A 7,763-nucleotide genomic window follows, 5' to 3' on the forward strand; every position below is an offset into this window, starting at 1 on the left:
GACACATTTATTTATATATTCAACAAATATTTAATTGGGCACAGAATCATAACACACACAAAAAAAAACAGGGTGGCCTCACTGGACATGCATGTGGCAGGTTGACACTCAACTATTCTGCTTGTTTTTAATTTCTACCTTGATGGGGAAAAAAAATTGGCATGATTTTAGCATTATAGTCGTGGAACTTCCTAATATCTTCATAATCTACTGGATATTTCTCTGCAGAATTACCATCTAATATAAAGAGCAACGCACAAGAGTGCTTGGTCCAGGCTTGTGAAATACCTAAATGAATAAGGAGCTCATTCAATACAAAACTTACAAACAGGTGAGAAGAGAAGCAAGCAAAAGAGAGAAAGAAACAAATTTTAGAACAGCCAGAAAAGGGAGAACAGGTCTGGAAAATCCAGAGAACCAGGAGCCCTGGCTGATCTTTCTGACTCGGTGGAGAAAAATGAGCCAATGACAGCCCGTCCCATGTTATAATGTAAGATTACTTACCTAGTTGCCTAATTACTATGTCTCAATATAAGGGAGGGAAGCAAGTGTTTTTTTCACTTTCTATTTGTCTTAAAGTTTGGAGGCTAACTAACTGTTAGTTTTACTCTTAATTGGTACATGCTGCTTTTTTTTTCTCTAAAAAAAATCAATACGAGGTTTGTGATACCTCTCACAGAGTGAAAAGAACTCTGACTGAACTGATTATCCTTATTATCTAGATAATGTGTCAGCATTAATTTTTTAAAGGGGAAGACCTGTGGTCACTTTTTTGCAGTGGTAAACGTCAGGCCATCTCTAAAGTTAAAAGGATCTGAAAAGTATAACCATTTCAGGCTACACTTGACAAAAGGTTCTGTCTCTTCTGCAAAAGCCATGTGCTGTGAGTGCGGTCTGCCAAGGCGGGGCTTGGAAATGTTGTGCCTGGCCACTGCCCACTGCCCTGGCCGTGATCCTGCCCCCACTCAGCTTCGGGAAGTGGCTGCTGCTGTTCCCAGTGAGTCTGGCCAGAGGCAGAGGCCACTGGTAACCTTAACCCTACGTGGGCAGACCGGGCAGATCATCATCAGAAATGCTCTCTCCAACCCTCAAATTAACTGGTAAGTTTTTGGAAGGAGAGGTGAACAGAAAAGTGTGAGACCATATTTGCTATTCAGAGCCCAAAGGAAACAGAATTCTGAGAATTGGCTCTTTGGGTTTAAAAAACTGTCACTATTGAACGAGTCTAAGCATGTGAACAAGAGATTCCCTACCACAGTCTGCAGGCCAGGCACCTGAGAGCATTAGAACCAAAGTATTTGGGGTCCCTCACACTCTGAAAAATGTGTGGACAGGCAGTCCCTCTGGGATGGAGGAAGACAGAGCATGGGAAAGTCTGAACTTGATCAGTAACTGAGTATACGCCTGAAGCTGGGTTCTGGTAAGGCCCTTCATGCAAATCTAACCTGCATTCAGTGTGCCAGTGTGGACCAGACAGCGTGCCTCGATTTACCCTCTGCAAAAACTGTCGTGTGAGCATTTTCATTCTCATTTTTATAGATAAGAAATTCAAGGCTCAGAGAAGTTAATTAACTAACCTTCCCAGTGACACACAGCTAAGCGGCAGGGCTAAGATACACATGCAGTCTGTTCTAGGTTTCATGTAATCTTTATTACACCAAACACCACAAGCAAGAAGGCAGCATGAGTAATGTTGAAGAGCATGGGCTCTGGGGCTAGGCAACCTGGGTTCCAATTCTAGCTCTGCCTCTCAATAGCTGTGGAGCCTTAGGCAAGTTACTTAACCTCTCTGTGCCACAATTTTCTCATCTGTAAAATAGGGACAAGAGTTGTATCTCTCGCGCTGGATGATTAAGGGAATTTAAATGTGTTAATATCTGTCAAGTCCTTAGAAGACTATGTTGTAATGAAGATGATTTGCATGTTCCATGTTTATTTAAAAATAAACGAGCTCCACCACGGAGCTCGTTTTTCAATACCTGAACTGAGAATGTGCCTTACATTTTCCTATCATGATAGTGTCTGCAAAGTACCTTTGCTGCAGTGACTTTGCTGTCACAACAGCTGTCCAGAGACAAAGGAAGATTGTACCCATTTAACAGAAGAAGACCGACACCTGCCAGTAGGAGGGTCTCCAAGGTCATTTAGCAGGTGAGGGAAGAGCAAGAACAACCCAATCTTTCTGACCTTGAATCCTGTGATCTGCACACACTCCAAATAAAGTCATGAACTTCATGAGTTTATGAATGAAAGCTGGAGACTGCATCCACAATGGGATGGATTGCTTTTGCCCTGGCCCCCTGATTTCACGCACTCCGGTGAAATTCCTCAACCCTCCAAATGATGTCAGTGACTGCTGGGTCCCCGCTCAGCTGGGAGCTCCCCGCTACATCTCTCCTCTGTACTCTGGAGGTGGAAGTTTCTCTAGCATGGACACATTCTTGATCACTTTGTACCAAGAATGATTAGTGTCCTCTTTTTGCACATAAACCAAACGGAAGCTCCAAGAGCACAAGTGTTTTATCCAAAAGTCACATGAGTTCAGTGAGTAGGGAACTGCATCAAGAGAAAGAGCTTCCAGTTAATTTTATGAACTTTAAATGTATTGCCCAATATGAGTGTTCAACCCCAAGGTTCCCTGTTTTTTGTGTGCAATGACCCGAATTCTAAGGAAGTTGGGGTAGGGCAAGGGGGGAGATAGGGAAAAGAGAAAACAAAACCCACGCTGTTTGGTTTGAAGGAGAGGCAAGGAAGCTGGGAGCAGGTAGAGGAACTTTGGGGGACTGGGGAAATCGAGAGGGTTGAGGTCTTTGGGAAGAACTAAAGCCAGAGTTTTCAGGGACAGAGAAAAGTGACTGGTAGAAAGGCTCGGGGACACCCTATCACAACCAGCAATATCTGAACCTGGGGATCAATGTTGGTATCTTCATGCTGGTCGTGGTTCCAAAGTAAGGTGTCCAGTACTCAGGATTCTAATGGCGAACCTGAGGAGCAAGGAGGTGTGTGAGTTCTAGACCCCACACTAGACCTTAAGATTCCAGGTCAGTGGCCACTGGACTGACTCCGGGTCCCCTCATCCAAGTGTGGTGCCTAAACTGATCCTCCCCAGTCAGGTCAGGACCACAGGGACTAACAATAAAAATGCCCACATTTCAAATGCATGCATGCTACAATTTTCTGATTGTAAAATCAATGCAGGCTTATTTGAAAAGAACTTGGATCTGCCGGCATATGCATATACCCTGCCATGAATCAAAAGGATTTATTACTAATGGTTTCATTTGAGAGGCCTGTGGATGAGATAAAGAACTATCCGTTTTGTTTTTGTACATTTTGTACTCTTTTAAATTGAAAACTAAGCTCACGTGTTGCAGTGTGTGTGTGTGCATGTGTCTGTGTGTGTGTGCACAGAGGCTATTTGGGATGGGGAATGTGAGGCTGCAGGGCATTTTGTTTTGTTGTGATCATCTACTTCCTGTATTGAGAGAGAGAAAGAAAGAGAGAAACAAGCTAATAATGATCTATCTTAAATCATTTGAAAACTACAAAGAAACCTAAAATCAACAGTAATCACACCATCCAGATGTGAACACTCATCATTTTAGCATGTATCCTTCATGCTGAAATAATGAGGATAATTTTATATCTAAATTCTGAGTTCTGTTTTTTATTTATTCTTATGTTTTCATTTATACCATGAATGCTTTTGCATATTTAAATATTGCTCAACAGCATCCTTTTAATAGTTATATATGAGTCTTCGTACAGAATGAGTTTTCAAACTTGAACAGTCGGAGTTCGCGGAGCTCCTCCTAGGTGTTCCTGTCTCACCCCAATGCTGTTGGGAGGATTAGGCAGTTCCTTGTGCACAGAGGCCCAGGCACAGTGGAAGAAAGTAACCAGGTGGAGCTTCATCAGAGACCATGTGCTGAACCGCTTTCCTTCCAGATTCTGCATGATTTCTCTTAGTCACTCTTCTTTTGTAGAATATCTCTATGGCTCCATGCTTTTCACTCTTAAATGATCCTGTGATGAACATTTTGTGCATAAATCTTTATGTTTCTGAATATTTCCTTAAGTGGAAACTCTTAACAAAAGAATCGTTTGATCTGTAAGAGTAAAATCTTTTCAGGCTCTTGACACATTTCCCGAAGTGATCCATTTACAGTACACCCCCACGACAGGGTCTGCGAGAGTCAAAATTAGACTTCATTACTCTTTTACTTATAATTTTTTTTTTTGCAGTTAAGATGATTTTTTTCCAGTTTTAGTCATTTGCATTTCTTACTAATCAAATATGTATTCAAATAGGCAAAACACATTGTTTTCTAAAACTCACCTCATTGATAAAATAATAAATTTAACGTTCCTTTCGGCTAGGAGTTCGAAGTCTCTTTAAAAATAAAACAACACTCCTGTCTGCAGAACTGACTTGTTATTTTCTAGTATTTAGGGTCCCGGAAGAAAAAAAATGGAACACTCACTGGGGGTACCTGAGGAGAGTGTATTAAAGGGGCATCCACAGGGCTAAGGTAACCCACAAGAGCTGGGGTAGCATCCTGGGGCCACCACTGGGAGCCTACAGGGTAAGGAGCAGTCGCAGGCCCCTGAGAGAGCTTCAGTGGCTGAGCCGGAGGGAAGCAGCCAACCCTCAGAGACCCGGCAGGGGGAAGCCAGGGAATAAATTACCCTGACTTCATTTCCACTCCCTCTCACTCCTTCTGATTCTTGCCCCTGACCCCCACTGGCCAAGCCAAACCAAAGCCAGAGGGGGAGGAGGCCCTTCCAGGTGACCCGGCTAACCTTCTGGAGCACAAACATGGTGGGGAAGGATGCAGAGCAGATCTGGAGGCCAGTGGGGGGGGGGGGGGGTCGATGGAAAACACCCAGATATCACGTGCTATCTGTTCCATTTTTGTTTCCCAGACCCCAATTCTTCACAAGAGAAGGACCTTGTCAGCCTCATTCTCTGTGGTACCCCAGAACTGGGAGCACCTGGAACATAACAGGTGTCCAATAAATGCCTGGCAAACAAAGAATACATATATGAATGGATAGATGGATGGATACATGGATGAGTGAATGAATGAATGAAAACCCTCCCAATCAGCCCTGCTAATTTTTGAAGCTTCAGAGGAAGCCCCGTGTGAAAGCTACAGATGCTCACATAGAGGGAAGAGGAAACGCTATTTCTTGTACCCTAAATGTTATCCGGCTGTATGAACTTAATGGGCTGCCACACCCCTCCCCCACCAGTCCTGGGTCAGCAGCCCAGAGCTGCTTCTTCCCACCTCCTCTTCCGCTTCCCTCCCATGAGAAGGCCCATCCTGCAGATATGTTTGGCCACGGCTTGTAGGCAGGACGCTCCCAGTGACTGATAGGGGGCCCGGGTGCTGGTCCTACCCACCGCCTTGCCTGACCGCGGACTGGCTCCTGGGGAAACTTGTGAAAAACAAGTATCTCTCGATTCTGCTCAGGAGGTCAGAGTAGAGCCTGGCAGTCCGCAGAGGTTTCAAAAGACATTGTAACCAACAGCTCAGTTTGCAGGGTGACCAACCAGCTCCGTTTACCTGGGACTTCAGATGCTAAACCCAGGAATGTCCCGGGGAAAACCGGCGAGCGGGCCACCCTGTCTGCTCCTGCGCTGGGCCAATGAGCTGCCTCCTGTGCCGTCCCTTCCTAGATGCTGGAGGGTGTGGCCTCATCTCCTGATGAAGCAATGCCATCCGAGAAGGAGCCTTGAGTTCAGCTGGAATGGAAACCATTGAGACTTTCATTTGCAGCAAAAACCATTCTCCATACGCAGGCCCGCTGGGGACCTGCACTGCCACTCAGGGCCACAGCCGTAGACCTTTCAGCAGCGCGCTCTGAGTGACTCCGCCTCCTGTGCCTTGCCCTCCCCAAAGGAAGGTGCTGGCTGGTGCGGGGTGGGGCTCCGTTTTTCTGTAGCACAATGTTTAGGAAAGGCGAGTTCCTCCATTGCTCTTTGGTCAACTCCAGTGACCCCTTAGACCACCTCGGAATGTTCAAGGGCAGGGGCGCCATCAATCCCCACTAACAGACACCCAAGCGAGATGGTGTAGCTGATCCAGCCCACATCCCAAGCCTATTTGTCCCAGAACTCAAGAAAGTCCTTTTCTGCTGCCCAGTAAGTCTCCCTGAGCTGATGCAGGATGAAGAGATCAGGTGTTACCTATAGACAAGTTATCAGTCTTCACCTCTGTCCACGCGTTAAGGCTAAGGGCACTATCCGCCTCTTCTTTAAAGGGTGATGGGTAATATTGTGTCACATTAACTGCTGACATTTACTGGGTCCCAACCTCTGGCCAGACACTAAGCCAACCACTTCATCATCAAAACACTCCAATGAGGTAGGGACTATTTTTATTTTCTTCTTACAGAGGAGAAAACAAGGCACAGAGAGGTTACAGCTTGCTCAAGTTCACACAGCTGCTCAGTGTGAGAGTGGAAATGTAAAACCAGGTAGGTCTAGCCCCTAATCCTTCACATACAACCAGGTAGTGCCTCACTCCAGCGGAAATAGCAGGGGCCTGGACTGCAATCAATTTGGCCTCAGACTCCTCCTCTGTTAGAAAATTCATCTTTAAAAGCTACCGATGCTATTAATGCTCTCCAGGCTGTGGTCAAGAGTACAGCCTGCATTCCTTCCATTATCAAGTGACTGTAATTTGCTGGTTCAGGTCCCTGCTCACCTGACAGCACATCTGAGAAGGCTTCCCTGGTGACTCCTACTAAGAGAGCAAAAGCCCTACCTCCCTGCTTACCACCCAGCCCCTCTTTCTGTCCTTATTCTACTTAACACTAGCTGACCTACTGTGTGTGTGTGTCCATGGGTACACATGTGCATGTTTTACTTACTAACTGACTCCCACACTATATGTTGGGCCCCAGTCATGCAGGGGCCTTGTCTGTCTTTTTTACCAATGTATCCCATCCCCCCACCCCCACTGAGAATGGCAGCTTGGCATATGGAACATGCTCAACAACTATTTGAGAAATAAACAAGCTAATAATGAATGGGTAGTGAAGATGAACTTAAACTATATGGTACTTGGCACATACTAGTCATGATTCTTTTTTCTTTTATTATGATGAGAACACTTACCTCAGGTTCTAGCCCATAACACATTTTTAAATGTGCAATAGTGTTGTTATCTGTGGGCACAGTGTTGAGCAGCAGACCTCTAGAATGTATTTATCTTGCATAAATAAAATTTGATTAGCAACTCTGCTTTTCAGCCCCTGGCACCGCCATTCCATTCTTTGCTTCAATGAGTGTAACTATTTTAAATGCCTCCTCTAAGTGGAAGTATGCAGTATTTTACCTGCATCTGAATTCCAGGTGATTTATAAGAGTTCAAAAATAAATAAATAGAAGTTTTGTTAGAAGATGTAACCAAAACAAAAAGGGGGGGAAAAGCAGTATGTAGAAGCCAAAAGGAGTAGAAATATTTCAAGAACTTCTTTTTAAATAAAAGTGACTACAGCTGAGTAGAAGAATTTGAATGAGATACTACAATTTTGTTATCTGCAAGAAGCAGCCTATTATGGCTTAACCCTCGTGTCTAGTCAAATGCCTCAGGTGAGTCGAAGGTTTTATGAGCCCCCTCAGCCTCAGCAGATCTGCTTGAAAGAAATGACCCAGCGTTTAACTCTTGTGATCAACTCAGACCTCCTTCCCTTCCTTCCCTACCCGCGTTTTTATCAGCCACCTCCCCCTAGGTGGAAAGTGCCCGGCTTCA

The 7,763-nt window shown here is 44.9% G+C and overlaps 1 long non-coding RNA gene across 1 annotated transcript; it reads left to right on the plus strand.

Annotated features, from left to right (window-relative positions):
* Nucleotides 1–1,001: 1,001 nt before the first annotated feature.
* On the plus strand, nt 1,002–3,329 carry LOC150003571 (uncharacterized). The gene is made up of 2 exons (XR_016512669.1): nt 1,002–1,100; nt 2,020–3,329. It is a non-coding gene; the product is annotated as an uncharacterized LOC150003571 (long non-coding RNA).
* The last annotated feature ends 4,434 nt before the right edge of the window (nt 3,330–7,763 follow it).

This window comes from Furipterus horrens, unplaced genomic scaffold, assembly GCF_987537825.1.
Source record: "Furipterus horrens unplaced genomic scaffold, mFurHor1.1.pri manual_scaffold_8, whole genome shotgun sequence".
Lineage (NCBI taxonomy): Eukaryota > Metazoa > Chordata > Mammalia > Chiroptera > Furipteridae > Furipterus > Furipterus horrens.